The sequence below is a fragment of the Ovis aries genome, chromosome 12 (genome assembly GCF_016772045.2).
Source record: "Ovis aries strain OAR_USU_Benz2616 breed Rambouillet chromosome 12, ARS-UI_Ramb_v3.0, whole genome shotgun sequence".
Classification (NCBI taxonomy): domain Eukaryota; kingdom Metazoa; phylum Chordata; class Mammalia; order Artiodactyla; family Bovidae; genus Ovis; species Ovis aries.
This window is the reverse complement of record NC_056065.1, coordinates 45,062,499-45,081,652: the sequence shown is the minus strand read 5'-3', so window position 1 is coordinate 45,081,652 and position 19,154 is coordinate 45,062,499. Positions and strand designations below refer to the sequence as shown.

Sequence of the window (19,154 nt, the reverse complement as noted above, 5' to 3'; positions counted from 1 at the left end):
GGGCCCGTGCCCCCTTCACCCAGGCTGAGATGTGCATCCCTTGCTGTAGCCCCCAGCAGGGGAGCCTGCAGCTGAGCAGCGCCGAGGGCGGGGCCGGCACCATGGCCTACATGCACGTCGCTGAGGTGGTCTCGGCCGCCTCGGCCTCGGGCACCCTGGGGATGCTGCAGCAGAGCGGACGGGTGTTCATGGTGACCGACTACTCCCCGGAGTGGTCTTACCCAGAGGTAAGCTGCCGCTGCCGTCACCACCCCTCACCTGCCCTACCTGCCCACCTGCTTCACCTGCCAACCTCCCCACCTGCCTCACCTGTCCCACCTGCCTCACCACCTGCCCACCTGCCAGCATGCAGCAAGAGATGCTTGTCTGCATGTGGCTGCCCTCCCCTTGAAGTTTTGGGCGGTGCAGACCAAGTCCCTTCCCTCTGTCCCCATGGCAGAAATACCCCCACCTCTCCCGGTTCTCACGGGAGCAGGGGTCTCCTCGGAGGCCAGGTGGCCCCCCCAGCGGGGCCAGGATCAGTGTTTGCTGTCACCTCTGTCACCTGGCTGATGTGTTGAGATTCCATCCATGTTTTGCTTTGTCTTTTCTTTGGAAAAAGCATCCTAGGGCTGCTGGAAAACCATTTGAAAATCCACCGTCACCACCACAGACCGTCTGTATCCATTGCTTCTGATTTGTTTCACAAAACAAAAATTCCCATCAAATTGAGAGGGAGGGTACAGTTTCTGAAGAGTCGTCTGTGAGATTTGGGGTATATCCAGCCTCAACAAGATCAGAGGCATGTTACATGACCCAGGCTCTCCCACCTGTGGCCTCAGCCCCCTCCTTGGGTCTGTCCTCAGTTTCTGGGGGCTGAGATCTGATGTTGAGAATCACTGCTCCAAAGCCCAGGACCACAGGAAACCCAGGTCTTCCAGGCTGGTGCAGGTGATGAAGGGAGGAACCTTTGCTTTTCCTGTGAAGTAGGATGGCATAGGAAAGGGACGGAGTGGCCCGAGCCTTCCCTAACCCCCTGCTGCCCACTAGGCCATGCCCCTGCTCCCTCCCAGGCCACCTGCCAGGTACTTGGGGCCCAGCACCTTGGGGCCCAGATTGGCACTTTCTCCCCAGGCTGCAGGCAGCTGCCCACGGCTCCGTTGGCTCCACTGACACGTTGCCTAGCTGCCGGGGCAGGGGCTGCTACCAGGACACCGAAGGAAGGGTGCTCCTAAAAGACCCTGAAGCTCACGGGGTCACCAAAAGGCAGTGATGCACACCCCAGAAAAACATCTTCCAGCACAGGCAGGGCAGGGATGCTGGCTAAACAGACCCCAGGCGCTGGTAGGGGCTCCCGAGATGATGCTTGCGCTGGGACAGAGCTAACAGGGTTCCCTGAGAAATGAAACTCTCCTGAGAGCCTGTCTCTGCTTCTGAGGCTCCCCCAGGCCCTGGTGAAAGGGCCAGTGATGCCCAGAGTGGAGAACACATCTCAGGGGTCCACTTCTGGGTGTCAATCCTGGCTCTGCTGTGACTCTCCCTCCCTGTGACTCGGCTTCCTCACCCATCAGGTGGAGGTGATAACAGTGCCTGCCTCCGGGTGAGGCGAGGTGCCAGAAGGGCTTGGTGAAGTCTTTGTCCCGTAGCAAGTAATCAGTAGTTTATTATTATGTTACTGGGTATTACTCTGTGGCCCTCATAGCTCATGGCCCAGGCTCCTCTCCGTGTCCTCCTGCCGTGGCCATGGTGCTCACTGTGCACGAATGTCCCGGCTCTCAGATGCCACATCAGCCCAGGTAGTGACCCCACCTTGGGACAGGAGCTCCCCAGAGATACATCAGGTGTCGGAGCAGCGCTGGGTCCACAGGCAACAGGCGCTTCAAAGCTCAGGTGTCCAGAGGTGGCTCCCCTATGTGGTGAGGAGCACGGGGCTGGGAGCGCACAGTCCGAATTCAAATCCTGTCCCCTGCTGGCTGGCCGGTGGTGACTTCAGCCAAGGTGGCTTGCTTTCCTGTCTTCCTTACTGGGGTGTTGTCAGGACTCAGTGAACAGCTCCAGGAGCGCCTGCCTCTTCCGCCCACATCCATGGGCACCCCCACTCATGGGCGCCCCCCAATCTCCGCGGTCGCTGTAAGACCGCAAGATTCTGACTCAGTTTACCCTTAGTGTGGCTCAGGGTGACCCTGTCCCTCTGGAGAGATAGATCAGCTCAGCCCAGCAGCTGCTCCCCCCAACCCCCATGGGGCTTAAGACTGCAATTCAGAGAAGCCAAGAGGGAGCCCTGGGACTGGGGCCTGGGGAGGTCAGAGCTGGGAGTTGGGGTGCTGCCTCCTGGGCCTGACTCTGAAGCCTGCCTTCTGGGCCTCAGTGTCCTGCTGAGCAGGGTGGCCTCAAGGCCCAAGTCCACAACCTTGGGATCCGGTCCTCAGCAGGAAGTGAAGGTTTTCACCCCTGTGCTTGGCCTGTGAGCTGACTACACATCCCAAGGCCCTGGGACCTGTGAGCACTGGTCAGGGGCCCTTGGCTAGCCTGGCCCTCTCCTTCCAGTATCCAATCGCTGGCCTGAGGATCCCTGAACTCTATCTCGGAGAAGGTCAGTTCAGCAGCTCGCCACGAGAGGGCGGCACGGGAACAGAAAAGGAATGACGGCCCGGGTGCCTGGTCTGCATTGCAGGCAGATTCTTTACTGTCTGAGCCACCAGGGAAGCCCCTCCGGGAGGGAGCAGCCAGCCTCCTTTTGCAGAAGCTCTCGTTGCTTCCAGCTACCTAGAAACAAAGGCAGCTCAGACTCAATTTGATTTGGGAAATGGGCAAATGCCACCCAGCCAGGCGCTTTGGAGCCCGATGTGGTGGCTTGGGGAGGCCTCTTGAAGAGGCTCCAGCGGGTCTGCAGCTACTTCCTCCCCCTGCCTGGTCCAGCAGCAGGGACTGCCCCTCCTGGGTTCTCCTGCAGGAGACAGCATCTTCCCGGCTGTCCCCCTTCCCTCCTCCCATCAGAGCCCGCCCCCCATCAGCTAGCAGAGTTCCCCTCACCCTCACCCCTTGTCCACCAGGAAAAAGCCTGCTCCCACCTGTGTCGGGAGCCCCATTCTAGCCAGGCACTGACAAGCTTGTGGAGGGCTCTGCAGCAAGACCTAGGCCTGGGGATGCTTCCCTGTCTGTAGATATGAGGTCAGTGGCTCAGTGCCCTCACCCGGCTCTAAAATTTGAGGTGGCTCAGACGGTAAAGTGTCTGTCTACAATGCAGGAAACCAGGGTTCAATCCCTGGTTTGGGACGATCCTCTGGGGAAGGAAATGGCAATCCACTCCAGTACTATTGCCTGGAAAATCCCATCAACAGAGGACCCTGGTAGGGTACAGTCCATGGGGTCGCAGAGTCGGACACGACTGAGCGACTTCACTTTCACTTTCAGGCACCCACTTCACAGGGAGGCTAAGGCTAGGGCTGTCTTGCTGTCTCTTCTTGGAGTGTCCCTCTGCCTCCGCACAGGTTGTTCCCATTTCCCCTCTGCTGTGTCCACCTGTTCACCTAACACACACACACACACACACACACACACACACACACAGATGTTCCCCCAGGCCTCCAGGACCCTCCCTAGGTGCATCAGAAATCCAGGGCCTCTATCTCAGGGCTCTAGGGGCACAGAGACTGCAGGTAGCATGTGTTGCTGCCTCTCCTCCCCCAAGCCCTTCTGCGTCATCTCCCTCCAGTGACGCTCCTGCCACACCAGGCACAGGAGTCTGCAGTTAGAGCTATCAGGTGCCCTTGTCACAGTGATTCAGCCCAGCCAGGCGATGTTGCCATGGAAACCCCCTCCTGAACAGGATGGATGCTAAGCTCCTCCTGCGGCAGTTTCCATGGAGAAGAGCCTGATGTTCTCCAGTAATCTCTGCAGTTCTTTGTTCCTCACAGCAGCCCTGGCTTCGTGCTAGCAGCTATTGATTGGGGTTATTGTTTGTTTGTTTGTTTTTCATTTTTTCTCACAGAGTAACTGTCTGTGGCCTCTTGAAGCCACTGCACTTCCACTACCCAGGATCCAAGGACCACTGTACCCCAACCTGGTCTCAGGCGCTCCCAGGCACCCCAAAATTAGGTTCTCCCTAGTCATGTGGCACAACTCCCAGCCAGGCACCCACTCCCAGCCCAGGGACCCGCCACACTGACAGAACTCCAAACCTCTCCTTGGGTCCATATGTCAGAACCAAAGACTGTTAAGGCCAGAGCGTGCCTAGAGTTCAAATGCCACACAGAGAGGGTGGGCCACTTGCCTGAGGACACACAGCTACTGGAAGGCAGGGGCAGGCCTCCTGCTTTTGGCTCTTGGTCCTGAGGTCTCTCTGCTGCTACTACTACTGCTAAGTCGCTTCAGTCATGTCCGACTCTGCGACCCCATAGATGGCAGCCCACCAGGCTCCCCCATCCCTGGGATTCTCCAGGCAAGAACACTGGAGTGGGTTACCATTTCCTTCTCTACTGCCCTCTAAACTTTGGTTGTCTAGCAGGAAGCTGATTTTTCTAGCCATTCCAGGCAGAGGAAGGAAGGCCCATCTAAGATCACATGGAAAATGCCTTCCAGTCTGGGAGAGCCCCTTCCAGTCTGGGAGAGCCCCTTCTGGGGGGAATCTCCTTTCTGTGCTGGCCCATGGGGGACCCACCTCTAAGCCTCTCACTATGGACGCCCAAGGCCAGGTCTGCTTCCAGGAACCTTGTGGGGAGCCTCCAAAGCAAGTGCTATGTTGAGGCTGGGGGCATGGATGGGCCAGTGCCAAGGACAGGTCACCCAAGAACGGGTCAGTGAGCAGGAGAGAGTGTCTCACTGCCATTCGGAGCAGCAGGAGAGCTGGGGTCTGGCCTCTCTGGCCTGGAGAAGTGAGGCGCTCCTCACCCGTCCTCCAGCACCCCGGTCTCTAGCAGGGTGCCTCCTGACTTCTGCCTGGACACTAGGTGGTGCCCTTCACCCCGTCCTGGGCAGCTCTTGGCCCCCTGCTGGGCAAGGCGGCTGGAGCCTGGGTTTGCCCACCCTAGGAGAGCCAGGGGAGCCCTAGAGGCCAGCCACCTCACCCTCTGCACCTCACTAAGCTCGGACAATAAAACAGGACTGCCCAGGGCGCTGAGACGTGAGGCCACTCTGTGTGCTGTGGGGCTGCCCTGGCTGGTTCCAGCAGGCGGGCAGGGAGTGCTGATTCCTTTCCTGCACCCTCCTGCGCCTGGGCGTTTCCGGGGCCCTCTCCCCTTGAGCTGAGCAAGGTCATCTGAGCCACCCTCCGCCATCCCCCCTCCTCCCTCCCCCTGCCCCACCCCCGCCCTGTGGGAGCAGCTGCAGCCCAGCCAGGCTACAAGCACATCAGGGGCTGCATGTACAATGTGCACACACAGTCAGGGGGCTGCAGGCCATGCCGGCAGCACAGAGGGTGGCTCAACCCAGAGGCAGGAGGCCATGCACAGTCTCACCCCGTCCCCAGCGTTCAGCAGGAAGCCACCCCCCCTGCCCCGCCCTGTCCAGCCCAGAGCGACCTCTGTGCCCCTCCCATTCGGAACGCTCCTTCCAATGTCTTTCCCATCGCCATCTGCATCCACCTCCCTGGCTCTCCCACCACACCCTGGGCATCCTGGGTCTCCCCTCATCCTTGCCATCACCATGTCCACTCCCTGGGGGGCCACTGAGATGCCCAGGCCTGTTTCCACAGCTCAGAGTTCCCACAGTCTGTGCGCAAGCAGATGAAAGAGAACGCGCCCTCCTGCCCCTCCACTACCTTCCACAGGGCCCCCCCACCGCCCCGGCCAGCTTCTCAGGTGCATCCTGAGGGGAAAGGTGTGGCAAACTGTGCCCCCTTTTGGCTAGAGCTGAAAGTTTCTCTTTCGGGAGGGGATCAGGGGTCAGAACTGCCATCCCCCTGTAGGATGACAGCTGTGAAAGGCAAAGGGTGTCTTGGGGCCTCTGCACACCAGGGGGAGGAGAACTGGGGCCCTTCTCCCTGCCACATTTGAGAACCACTGTCTCAGGACTGTGGGCTAGGGGTGTGGCCCGCCATCTGAGCGGTGCAGCCGTGGAGGCCCCTGTCCCAGTGTGGCTGACCCCCGCCCCCTGCCGGCCTCTGTTCCCTCCAGGGAGGAGTGAAGGTTCTCATCACAGGCCCTTGGCAAGAAGCCAGCAATAATTACAGCTGCCTGTTCGACCAGATCTCGGTGCCTGCGTCCTTGATTCAGCCCGGCGTGCTGCGCTGCTACTGCCCAGGTGAGAGAGAAGGCCGCCTGTCCGAGGAGGCCACAGGGGCCCCGGAGAGCTGGGCTCTGGGTCAGCGGGCGAGGAAGGTGACCTGGGCACGTTGCGCCATTTCTCTGAACCTCAGTTTCCTGCGCTGTGAAGGGGTGAGCCCCAGATCAGCTATTAGAACGTCAGTGAAACAGGGGCACAGGTGAGGTGGGCTGGGTTTTGAAGAGAACTTGATGGAGGACTATTTAGTCAACCCTCGAGCCAGGTGGGCACACCCAGGACTGGCCGCAGCAGGAAGCTCTAACCAGTCTCCACCTGAAGTGTGATGGGAGCTGCTGAGAGCACAGCGGTGGAGGGGTCCAGACAGGAGCTACATCTGGGGTCGGGGCCACAAAGCAGCCCTCTCCCATAGCCCAAGCCAAGCAGAAGTCACAAGAACAAGAGAGCCCACGTCATGCTGGCCACAGGGCCAGTCCCCTGGGAATCAGAGCAGGTCGGAGAGGGATGGAGAAGACCCAGCAGGCCACCGGGGAGGGGGCATCAAACTGAGACTAATCCGCACAAACTCCGTTTATACATCGGTGATTCCAGCTGCCCCACGGCCAGAAGGTACAGGCACGAGGTTTCCTTCCATTTTCGGGGACAGTGCCCCCTGCCCCGTGTGCTCTTCCCACGGCTCTGGCCTTCTCCCTCTCGCTCTGGCAGGGCTCATCATCGTCCACATAGCTTGGTGTCCCTGTCTTGCTCTTGGCCTCTGGTCGTCACTACCCCCCCACTGGCCTGTGGGCTCCAGGGGACAGTCTGTGTCTTTTTGGTCACCATGTGCCCCCCCCAGGGCTTGAAAAGTGCCTGGCATGTCACAGACAGGGGGTGGATAGCTACTCGAATCTGCTCATAGTTTTCTGTTCCCTGGGCTGACGCTGGTGTGACCCCTCGACCTGCCCTTCCCAGATATCATTAGTCCCAGGGATGACCTGTCCGGCTGGCCCAGATGATGGACAGAGAGGCAGAGGAGGAGGCGGGTGGTGAGGGTGAAGAGTCCCACTCCATGTCATCTGAAGCCAAGGTGACTACAAAAGGGGAGAGAGAGAGAGAGAGAAAGAGAGAGCTCCCTGTGGAGCTAGGGTTGGGGCGGGGGGTGGCGGGGAAGAGAAGTGGGGGCGGGGTCCCCAAGTCAGGAGTAGAACTGGTCGGTGCCAGGGGCCTGGTTTACCTGGGGTGGTCCAGCTTGAACCTCTGGCCACCCTAGACGTCTGCCTCACCCCCACCATGCCCCCAACCTGGAGCTCCCGAGCTGACATGGAACATTCTTCTCTCTCCATCTCCCCACAAAGCCCATCAGAGCAGAATGCCCTGCTCCAGGGCTCGGCGCACCGGCTCAGCTTCCACTTGAATAGAGCAACCTCTTCACCACAAACACCCAGGGAGCCAGGGCTGCTGCCCCTGGCGGCCTCCCCTGCTGGCCCTGCCCCCATCAGCGGCCTGGCTGGCTCCACTTGGTCCTGCTGCTCCCAGGCTCCCAGCAGCCCTCCTGGGGCTGGAGCACAGCCATCTGGACGTCAGCCAGGCTGGGCCAGCCTATCCCAGCTCGGGGCTGCTTGCGGCTAATGCAGCCCCCAACCTCTGCTGGCGAGAGAGGGGGAAGGGGCAGTGTGTTATTAACCTTCCCACTTATCACCTGCTGCTGGAACGGCACTGGCCCGACCTATAAATAGATGCCACTTCCTGTACCTGGTTCTTGCCTGGCTGAGGACCCAGACCTTGCCTGTCCTGAGTTATCTGACCCCTCCGAAAAAAAAAAAAAAAGGCCGGCCTTTGTGTGCCCTCTGGATGGTGTCCCAGGCCAGGACCTGGCAAACCCCCGGGCGCTGGAGCAGTCACTTCTTGCATCCCAGATCAGCCAGTTCCCATCTGGTGGCGTGAGCCCGGGGGTTGACCTCTTGAGCCCCCTCTTCTGCATCCCTAAAAACCACCGGCCAGATGCAGAAGGACCGAGAGCAGGGCAGGTCCAGGAAGCTTCCGGCTCACAGGCTCAATCCATGAAGCTTCTCATGAGCGAGGCCTTGCTCTCTCTGTCCTCGGCAGTGGGTAGGGGACTGGGGAGAGGGATCCATCGCTGTTTAGGTCTCAGCAGGCAATTCTCCTGGACCCAGAGCATCTCTGGGTCCCCAGAGCAGGCAGCTTACAGGAGAGTCTGCCTAGGCCACTATGTCTCCCAGCGGCTCAGGGTCCCCTAGCATCCTGCATCTTGGACCCAGGGAGGCTCAGGCAGCCTGAGAGCCAGGGTTCTACCCCTAACCACAAAGAGGGGGATCCTATTTGGACATCCCTCTTTTGAGGCCCAAATGGAAACATGTTACTCTGCAAAACAGCCCTGGCTTTTGCACGCATTCATTCATCAAGCAGTTTGCCAGTAACCGGTATGCACCTGAAATGGAGGCTAAGACCCCTAACCCTGAACTTGACCCCAGGAAACTCTCAGTCAGGAAGGAGTCGGTCATGCAAACAAGCCACACCCTGGCTTGGGGGATGATGCTGATTGCTTGAGGACCTCTGCCCTGGGTCTCCCAAAGGCTCAGGGAAATTGGAGCTGATCTTAAATGAAGAACCCTTAAAAGGAGAACCAAACTGGCCTTGCTGACAAGAAGGCCTCAGAGGCTTGTGAGCACAAGCCAGGTCACCTGGGGAACTAGTATGGGAGAAGGGGGCACAGGGCATGCAGATTGCCCCCGCCCACCGGCCTGGTGCACATGCCCAGGCAACACGGATGGAGGGACTTGACCCTGACCAAGCACACGGTTCTTGCTCCCCCTCCATCACTGGCTGCAGAAGACACAGGCATGGAAACTCCCTCCTGCGAGATTCCAGGAATGTTCCAAGGTCAGGAGGGAGACAACCAAGTCAGGTCACTGAGCCCAAGTGAAGCGGCAATGAAAGAGGACTTGGGAATTAGGAAGGGCAACGCAGGCTCAGGAGAAGATGAAGGACACTCGCCACCCACCCAACCCCTGCTGCCAACAACAAGAAGGCTTTGTTTTGGGACTTTCAGACAGTCCCATGCTGGAGTCCTTGGAGTCAGTCACTTCAGTTCAGTCGCTCAGTTGTGTCCAAATCCTTGTGACCCCATGGACTGCAGCACACCAGGCTTCCCTGTCCATCACCAACTTCTGGAGCTTGCTCAAATTCATGTCCATGATGCCATCCAACCATCTCGTCCTCTGTCGTCCTCTTCTCTTCCTGCCTTCAATCTTTCCCAGCATCAGGGTCTTTTCCAGTGAGTCAGTTCTTGCCATCAGGTGGCCAAAGTATTGGAATTTCAGTTTCAACATTTATCCTTCCAATGAATATTCAGGACTGATCTCCTTTAGGATTGACTGGTTTGATCTCCTTGCAGTCCATGGGACTCTCAAGAGTCTTCTCCAACACCGCAGTTCAAAGGCATCAATTCTTTGGCGCTCTCTCCTGGTGTCCTTGGAGGCACCAAAGGCAAAATGAAGTTCAAAATGAGATGAGCAGGGCTTCCCTCAGTGGTAAAGAATCTGCCTGCCAATGCAGGAGACTTGGTTCAATCCCTGATCCTGGAAGATTCCACATGCCAAGGAGCAAATAAGCCCACGCACCACAACTACTGAGCCTGTGCTCCTGGGCCCGGGAGCCACAACTACTAAAGCTTGAGTGCTGGAACTACTGACACCCTTACACTTAGAGCCCGTGGTCTTCACTAAGAGAAGTCACCACAATGAGAAGCCCACCCATTGCAATGAAGAGCAGCCACCTCTCACCGCAACTAGAAAAAGCCCACACAGTAACGAAGACCCAGCACAGCCAAAAACAAAACAAAACACCATGTTCCCCCTGCACATCATCACTCCTCCCATCATTTAAAAAAAAAAAAGAGAGAGATGAGTAAGCGTACTGTGGTTTTTAAGCAATTCATTCAACAAACACCTACTGAGAGACTGTAACAGTCCAGGCACTGACCTTGACCCTGGACATAAAGAGGAAATCAGAACAGACCAGCACCCATCTCTCCTGGAACTTACAGTCTACTGTAGAAAACAAAACAAAAAAAAAAAAAAAAAAACAAGGAAACAAAGACATAACCCGGGTAACTGGAGAAAATGATACCAGGACACTAGAAGATGGTAATGCAGTAAGGGAGGTTCCTTTGGACAGACTGATGAGGGAAGGCCTCCCATAGGCTGAGACATTAGGCTGGAACCTGAATGATGAGATGCACCCAGTCCTGGGAAGAGTAGGAGAAAAGCCTCCAGACTGTGGGCAAAGGAGGTGCAAAGGCCCTGAGGCAGGAACAGGTTGGGTAAGTTGGAGAAACACAAAGGTGGGAGACAGCTAGGGTGGAGAAGATGACAGGGTCCAAATCATGTCCCACCTTCTGAGTCATAAGAAGGAGTCTGATTTGCTTTTATCTGCAATGGAAGCCACTCGTTTTAAGTGGGGAGTGGCCTGACCAAAATTATGTTTTTGAAAGATGATTCTGGGTGGGGACTTCCTTGGCAGTCTAATGGTTAAGAATCCACCTTGAATTGCAGGGGTCGTGGGTGCAAGCCCTGGTCGGGGAACTAAGATCCCACATGCCCTAAGGCAATGCAGCCTGCGTGCCGCAACTACTGAGCCTGTGAGCCGCAGTCAGAGTCCGCATGCTGCAACAAAAGATCCCCCATGACGCAACGCAGATCCACGTGCTGCGCCCGCCACCACCAAATAAAGAGCAAAAACACCTTTTTTGAAAAATTAAAGATTATTCTGGGTGTGTAGAAGAATGGATTGTAGGAGGGTAGAAAGAAGCAGAGAAACCACAGGAATCAGCAGAGGGGTAATCCTTCCCAGCTTAAGGAGGAAGGCTCTCCCGGGGAACACACTCCCACCTGTGCCCTGTGGGGGCTCCCAAGTGTGGCCCCCCGACACCATCCCAGCAGGGACAGGTAGGTCTCGGGTGTGCTGAGGTTGCCCTTGGCAGGAGGCTAATGCAGGAGTCTAGGCATCTGGGCAGGAAGAAGTGATGACAGCCTGGGCTGGCATGGTGGCTGTTGAGATGGAGAGAAGTCAATGGACCCAGGACTCAACTAATGGACTGAATGCAGGGGAAGGAAAGAGACTCCAGGAAATACCCTGAGTGATGTGCATGGGGCTGCTGGGCTGAGACCCAGGAGACGGTGACAGGTGCTCTCTGTTGCATCTCTCTGGGGACAGACGGGGCACCTTTGGATCTGCCACCATCCCAGTGTCACTGCAGGCTGTGCACGTGCCAGGAGGTGGTGGAAGATGAGCAGTGGCGGGGGAGGACCTTCCGGCTGGAACATCTGGTGCAGGGAATCCTTGAACTCCCCAGGGCCAGCAGGGTGTGTTCAGAGGAGCAGAGCTGGGCGGGCTCAGATGGATGCACACTGACGCCCTGCCCTCCTGTTGGTGAGCCAGGCAAATCACCAGGGAAGGCGAGTGACCATGAGCTCAGAGGTCTGCCCTGGGGATGTAGCTGGAGCCGGGACTTGGCTGGGGCTCCCTGCCCAGAGAGGCATGGCAGGAGGTCCTGCAGGACACTGCCCCCCACCCACCCACCCACCCACCACAGAGCCAGCTTGTGACCTGGATCTGAGGAGCCACAACAGGGCAGAAAGCACAGGGGGACAATAAGCCTGCGGGTCATCCTGGGGCAATGACTTCCTGAAGACCCACTCTGGGGACAATGATGTAACACCTCCACCTGGGATGGAGAGATGTCACAAGTGGATGAGTTGGTTTTCCCACGGGAAGTGAGCCTACACCACCCGTCCTCCCAGGGAAGCCAGAGCCTTCCTCTGCCCCCGGGAGCAGCTGACTTGGACAGCTTCCTCCAGGCTAAGCTTCGGAAAACCAAGAGCCCAAACAGTAACACGATCCCTGGGTGCGTCCTCCCTGGAAACCTGTCCTGGGGAGGCCCCAATCGCTGGTTCCAGACAAGCAGGGCAGAGAGCACAGAACCCTGCTGTCTCCCGGTGGGGGTGGGGGGATGAGGCCTGGTGGGGCGGAGCAGTCCGCACAGCACCCCCAGCCCCCAAGACTTCAACAGCAGCCTCTCCCCCAGAAACAAAGCAGGTCTCTGCCCAAGGCCAAGGACAGTGAGAACGTCCCATGCATTACTCAACCAGAAGTTTTCACTGGGCCCTGTGCTGGGGTCAGAACAGCTGCTGAGGCCCATAAGGGCCTGTCTTTCCAAAGTTTGCTGTCCAGGCATTGAGAGGGAGGGACAAGCTTCCTGCCAGCTCCCAGCCCAGCCCCCACTGGACTCAGAGTAACAGGCACAGACGAAGCCCTTGCCTCTATCAGGGAGGCAGAACTTCTGAAAATACAAGGCAGGCCATGCTAAGTGAGTCAGGACATGCTTGCAGGGAAGGACGAAACAGAAATGAGCACAAAGGAAATGCTGGACGTGAACCCAACCTCTCCCCCCTAGGATGGACTGGAGGGGGAGGACTCAGTCAGCCATGCGGTGGAGTGGAGGACCGTTCATTCATCCATTCACTCATTCATTCAACAAATCTATACTGAGCTCCCAGTCCCCGTCCTCCCAACAGGCAGGGGAGCAAACAGGCAATGACAAACTAGAGTGATCAAGGGGCGATGGCTGAGTGCAGCCCCCCGAGAAGCCTTCTAATAGAAGCAGCACTGCATTTTGGCCTCGAGGAATGAGCAGGCCCAGGCAGGGCTAATCCATGAGGAGCAGAGGGAAGAGGCTCCTCCAGGCCCTGGGGTGGTACACAAGGTTGCGGGGCGGGGGGTGTCCATGCTCCACCCACCCCAGCCCTGACTGGTCTTTCTTTTGCTTTCAGCCCACGACACTGGTCTTGTGACTCTACAAGTTGCCTTCAACAACCAGATCATCTCCAACTCGGTGGTGTTTGAGTACAAAGCTCGGGCCCTGCCCACACTCCCGTCCTCCCAGCACGACTGGCTGTCACTGGACGGTAAGAAGGGCGTTCAGGTCAACTTGCCAAACCCCAAGGGAGAGGGACACCCGGGAACCCTGTGCACAAGGTGTGAGAAAGGAGGAAGCACCCAGGTGTCCTGACTTCTGCTCGGGGCCCAAGTCTTACCTGGTGAGACTCACCTTAATCTCGGCCTTTCCCTGGGACACAGTGAGTCTGTGAGCTTGGGCCCAGGGCCTGCCAGGGGATCTGAGCAGCCAGACAAACCCCCAAGTTGCTGAGCCTCTCTCAACAGCCCTGGAGCAGCCAGGTCGAAGCATCCCCTACCGCCCCACCGCCACCCATCCAGGGCAGTTCCTGGAAGCAGAGGGGCTCCTGGAGGCCATCGCCAAGCCTTGAGCCTCTCAGAGGCAAGGCCGGGGGAAGGCAGCCCACGATGGGCTTCTTTCTGATTCTAAGGCTGGACTTCGGGGCTGTGTGTCCAGTGCTTCTGCCTTTTAAAGACCATAAGCCAAACCTTCTTATGGAAACTCTTCCCCACCCATCACTCCTGCCTCTAGGCTATTTTTACTTCGGCTTCTGCCCTATACGGGCTTCCCAGGAGACACAGTGGTAAAGAACCCGCGTGCCAATGCAGGAGACATACGTTTGATCCCTGGGTCAGGAAGATACCCTGGAGTAGGAAAGGGCAACTCATTCCAGTATCCTTGCCTGAAAAATTCCATGGACAGAGGAGCGTGGCGGGCTACAGTCCATGGGGCTGCGAAAGAGTTTGACACGACTGAGCGACTGAGCGCACACGGTCCCGTAGAGCATCGGACACAAGCCCGGGATCACCATCAGGGCTGAGGGCCGAGGGCCAGGGAGCCCCAAGTGGCTCCAAGGGAGGAGGCTGGATGTGATGGCTGAGGCTGCTTCTCTAAGAGCAGCTGCCCTGCTCCACAGGGGTGGTGGGGTGTTGGGGAGGAGGGTGCTAAGGTCAGAGACTGCCCTTCCATGCCTGGACATGCCCAAAGGAAGCTCCGAAATTGGCTGGAGGGCTGAGCTGATGGTCTGCTCTGGACAGAGACAGAATGGGAAGGATGACTGAACCTGCCCTTCATATCAGGGCAGCTGCAGAGATGCCCAATTGTGGGATCCCTTGCTGGAGACCATGCCAAGCCAAGGTGTTAGGTCTCGGCTAAGCTCACCCAGGGCCCTCTGTAGGGTCAGTTCCTTAAGCTCCCTTTCCCCATCCACAGCAGCCCGTTGCCTTCTCCCCTCTCAGACCTCCCCTTGCTGCTGGCTGCTGGAGGATCTCTGGGCATGGGTGCATGCCTTGGCAGCCTTCCTGAGCCACCCAGGGTGCAAACTTCAGCCTCATCGCAGCCCTGGCCCCAGAAGGGACAGGGTGCCTGGCAGCCACCCCAGCCACTGAACCCTCTGAGCTGTTCCCAGAGGTGGCTCTGGGTCAGCAGGCATCTGCGCCTGGCAGTGGCTGCCTGGGAGCACCAGGCTGGCCTTGGCAGCCACCCTGGCCAAGGCTGCAGCCAGCCGGATGACCCGCAGGGTGTAACGGAGAAGGGCAGGGTGACCAGGGGCTCCCGTTCAGGAAATCCGGTTTCAGTTTTGCAGAACAAATGGGATAGGGAACAGGGAAGTCTGCAGAGCCCTGGCTCTCCCTCAGTGACCAGGTCACCTCTCCAGGGTGACTGAAGGTTGCTGGGACCAGTCAGTGTGGGACCTGCCTGGGAGATGGAGCACTTCAGAGAGCCAAGTCCAGCCAGGCAGAGCCTCACCTGGAAGCACAGGAAACATCAGCTGCCCCACCCCCACCCCTGGCCTCCCAGGGGCGGGAAAGACAGAGAGCCAGCTATCCAGGAGGGTGCCTGCAGGGGAAGATGCTATGACAGGAACCATGGGGAAGGGAAGCCACCTTAACTGCTCCATAAGAAGCACACCCCTGAGTCCTCGGCCAAGGTGGACACTGCTCCTCAGCAGCCCCCTCTGCAGAGACTTGGAGCTCTGACCTCCCTAGGCCTCCAGTTGAAATAAACATGCCCCAGCCCCTGGCAGAATACACAGGAGAGATAACAGGAGGTGGGTGGGGAGAAGGCAGGACCACCCCCAGACAGAGAGTAGATGGGGGCCTGGAAGGACCCCGTGAATCTCCTTCCCTTTAGGCTTGACCAGGCATCCTTTCAATAGTGGGAGGCGAAAGGGGTCCAAAGCACAGGAACCATGAGACCCCCCACCCTGCCAGAGTAGAGGAGTAAAACGTCCTTCTAGTCCTCCGCCCCCTTCAATGAATACAAGTGACTTAGCCACCCGCATTTATCCAGCCTGATAAATAATGAGGGCAGGGAGTCGGGGGGCAGCCACAGCGCCGGGGGCATAATCCTCTCAGTGCAGAGAGGACGGCTGGGACAGCCCAGAGGGTGGGTGTCCCCAGGGCTCTGGCCAACCCTCTGACCCGGCAGTGGAGAAGCGTGTCGCAGAAGATGCCGCAGCGGCCAGGGTGTCTGAAGCCTTCCTCTCGGCTCCCCTCCCCTCGGGTTCCGCAGCTCCTCGGCTCAGAACCTCCCGCCCCCACGGTTACCGGGCAAATTCGCAGTTAGAGCCGCGGGGACGTGCGGGCGCGCGCGCTGCGGCGAGGGGGAGGGGCGGCGGCGGAACGGGAGGGAGCGCGGGGACAGCAGCGCCTGGCAAACTGGGGCGCGGCTGCGTGCACACACACAGTCGCACACACACGCATGCACACACGCACGCTTGCACGCCCGGCGCAGCTGCAATGCAGTAGTCCTGCGCGAAGCGGCGGGCAAGCTGCGCCCGCGCCCGCCCCGCGGACTGCGGCACCGCTAGGCCCTCGCCCGCTGAGGGGAGAGACAGGGACGCGCGGCCAGGGCTGCGCGCTCCCGTGCCGGCGGCCGCCTCTGGATGCGCGAGTTTCTGGTCCCAGCCCCCGCCCCGCGTCCGTTGCCCTGCTCGCGATCCTGGGGGCGCTCTTTGCCCCTCCCCAGAGAGGGAGAGTTGTGTGGGAAGAGAATTTCTGCTTTCGTTTGTTTAAAATATCGATTTGCTTGCCAAACTGAAGACTGGGTGGGGGACGCGGACACGGAATCCACGCGCTTAGCGGCCGCAGCTGGGGCACAGCTTTTGTTTGAGCAGCCAGAGCGGGTGGGAGGCGATCGTCCCCGCAGGGGGTCATCTGCACAGGGGCTCCGCGTCCCCCAAATCTCAGCAGGACACAACCATCCAAGGGGAGACAGCGCGTGGAAACGGGGGAGGGGGAGAACCGGGAAGAACCGCAGCCACCGGCATCTACCGCCACCGGCATCTACCCGCTCCAAGCCGACTTTGGGGAGCGCAGTCCCTGGGGTCGCGGGCGCTGCATCACTTCCCCCAGACCTAGGGGCCTCCACCCCCACACACACCCCTGCCCCTCACTGTGAGCTCTAGAGGGGGCACAGGCCTTGTGTGCCTGCCACCCACCCACCCCCCGCACCCCGCACCTAGCATAAGCTGGCAGATTGCGGCCCACAGTTCCTATCTGTCTTAGGGATGATTGCGTGAATGAATGAAGTGCCACTGGAAACATCAAGAGAGCTGCATCCAGCCCGGTGTTCAGGAAGGCTTCCCGGAGGAAGTGTCTCTTCCGCTGAGATCTCCAGCTTGAGCAGGCAGCAGCCAGGCTAAGGAATGGGAAAGAGCCTCCCCTGCGGGGAGGGAACAGCAAGGGTCCCAGGAGGTGCAACAGTCGCTTCCTTCACCCAAGGCGCTCAGTGAGCTACCAGTTTCACCATTCCTTCTCCCAGACGTTCAGATTCAGAGCAAATTTCCACAGGTTGCTTGCACCAGGATCCCAGGGTGGTCTGGGGCGGGTCAGCCGTGCCTTTGGGGAGCAGTGGGGCCTCTTCCAGGTTAGAGGCAGTCAAGCAGCCAGTTTACCCTGGAGACCATTTCTGGAAGGCCTCTGGTGTCACTCCTGGCCACCTCGGGTCCTGTGGAGACAGCCAGGGCGCTGCTGAGTGTGGGGAGGAGATGCTGTGTGTTTAGATGGCCTTGGCTGGGCTGTGTTTGCAAAAAGCATAAACCCAGGTGGTTTGATCCTGCAGCTCTAGAACCGAGGGGATGGTGCTCACATCTGGCCAAGGGCCCTGGGACACCTTTAAGTAACCCCGTCCCTGGAAGAGGTGAGTGGAAGTTCAGGGTGCCTGGTTCCCTCCTCTGCAACCAGCTAATGCTCCCCCAGGCCCTGGCCCCGCCCCCACCTGCTGGGCCCCTCTCCAAAGCCCACTAAGCAGCTTATTCTTAGACTATTTTCAGTTTTCTCTGGGTGGCTGAGCCTCCTGTCCGGGTGAGAGGATTGAAGGGAGGCACGGATGCAGCTTTCCTGGGTTCAGCCGGCCAGCCATCTGGGCAGGCCTCCTGCTGACCTTCAGTGGGGGAAGGACCTTGTCATCTGAGGCACAGCGGTGAGCAGTAGCTCTTGTTTCATCACCTAGGGGCCTGCTTCGGGGGCAGGGCGGACACCCTGGCAACTTGTGACCTGGTGTCCAGGTCACCAGGCCCAGAGTAGAGTACCCAGTAAGGCAGCCTCTGGGGCAGCCGGGCTCTGGATTAGAAGTGTGGAAGATGGAAACCTTGCCCTCCTGTAAGGAGGTGGAGGGAAGAAAAAGCAGGATTTGGTCTCCCTGTTGGGCCTTCTGTGACCAAACCTTCAGTGCTATTAGAAGATGTGTAGCTGGGATGGGTCCCCAGCTCTGTCCACCTCCCCTCACCTCCCAGCCTCCTGCCCCTGGCCTGTGGCCATGCTCCTGCCAGCCTCTCCCCTGCCGGCTGGTTTCTAATAGCAGCCTCCACCCACCAGGAGTGGGAGACCACACACTGACCCTGAGGTCAGAGGCGCAGCCCAGTGGCAACAGGAGGGAGCCATTCCAGCTGTGAGACTGGCCCCAGAAGCTTCTGGATGCTTCCTGCCCCCATGGGGACACCCCTGGGGCTCTCTGATGTATGTACCTTGCTGGCTCCTCCTGGCCTGGCTCCCTCCCTCCTGCAGATTCCCCAACCCACCTCCCAGCCACCCTCCTCTGGGCCTATTGCATGACAAACCGTCAACCAGGGAGAACATCCACAGAGCTTATCAGAAAACGCATCACTTCTACCAGATGATGGGGGGCAGGGGAGGAGCACGGTGTAAGTAATCTAGTTGTAACTAATTTGAAAGGCCACTGTTTTTACTAAAACAAAGGTTTGTTTCATGGAGTAGAATACAAAATTCAGGAGAGTCTTTCAGATCAGACATAGAGCATCTGTGAATGGTCTTGACTTTGGAGAGTGCCTGAATTACAGGCTGAGTTGGTGCCCAAGGGAGGTCCATGCCCTCCTCCTCTGGGAGCACTCTGCACAAACTTCGGAGGCTTAGACACAGGGGTCCGCTCTGTAAGTGAGAAGAAGCACTGCCTAAAATCTGGCATTCACCTACACTGGGGTCTGGGGCATGCCAATATGGGTTAGCTCTCGGGTCTCTGGGTATTTCTTTGCACAGCAGAGACAAGAGATAAGATGGCAGTGGCAGAAAGAAGCTGGTGTGAGCCAGTCTTACATTTGGATCTTGAAGCTGAGTGGCTGGAAGGACCTCTGGTCTGAGCTGCAGCTGCCCAGCCAGGGCCTCGCCCCCTCCTCCTCTTCAGTGTTCTGTTCTCTGTGTGGTCTGTGCCATTACAGACTGGGGTGGGTGTCTGTCCTTAGCCCTCCTTAGGCAGAAACCAAGGGGCCTGGTGCTCAGATGCCCCCAGGGGATGTGATCTCCAGCAGTTTACGGCCTGGCCCCACCGAATGGATCTGTGTGGAGCTCTCCGTGTAGCAGGGATGGGTCACCTTGGGGCTGGGCCTCAGCCGCCTCCCTGCAGCAGTGACGAATGGTGCCCTGCAGAGAACCGGCAAGCCCAGCATCTGCAGAAGCCAGGGAGGCAGTCTCTGCATCCTTGTCCTGGCTGTTGGGCAGGAAGCAGAGTAAAACCCATGGATGAAGCCCTGGAGCTCGGGCAG

General features: G+C 58.6%; 1 protein-coding gene across 7 annotated transcripts in view; it reads left to right on the top strand.

Annotated features, from left to right (window-relative positions):
* Positions 1 to 6,162: 6,162 nt before the first annotated feature.
* LOC101115890 (calmodulin-binding transcription activator 1) overlaps positions 6,163 to 19,154 on the top strand; it is a 91,581-nt gene continuing 78,589 nt past the window's right edge. For all 7 annotated transcript variants that reach the window (XM_042257322.2, XM_042257323.2, XM_042257320.2 and 4 more), the window contains exons 1-2: positions 6,163 to 6,219; positions 13,029 to 13,163. The gene's annotated coding sequence lies outside the window, so the exon portion shown is untranslated. The remainder of the gene's footprint in view (positions 6,220 to 13,028; positions 13,164 to 19,154) is intronic.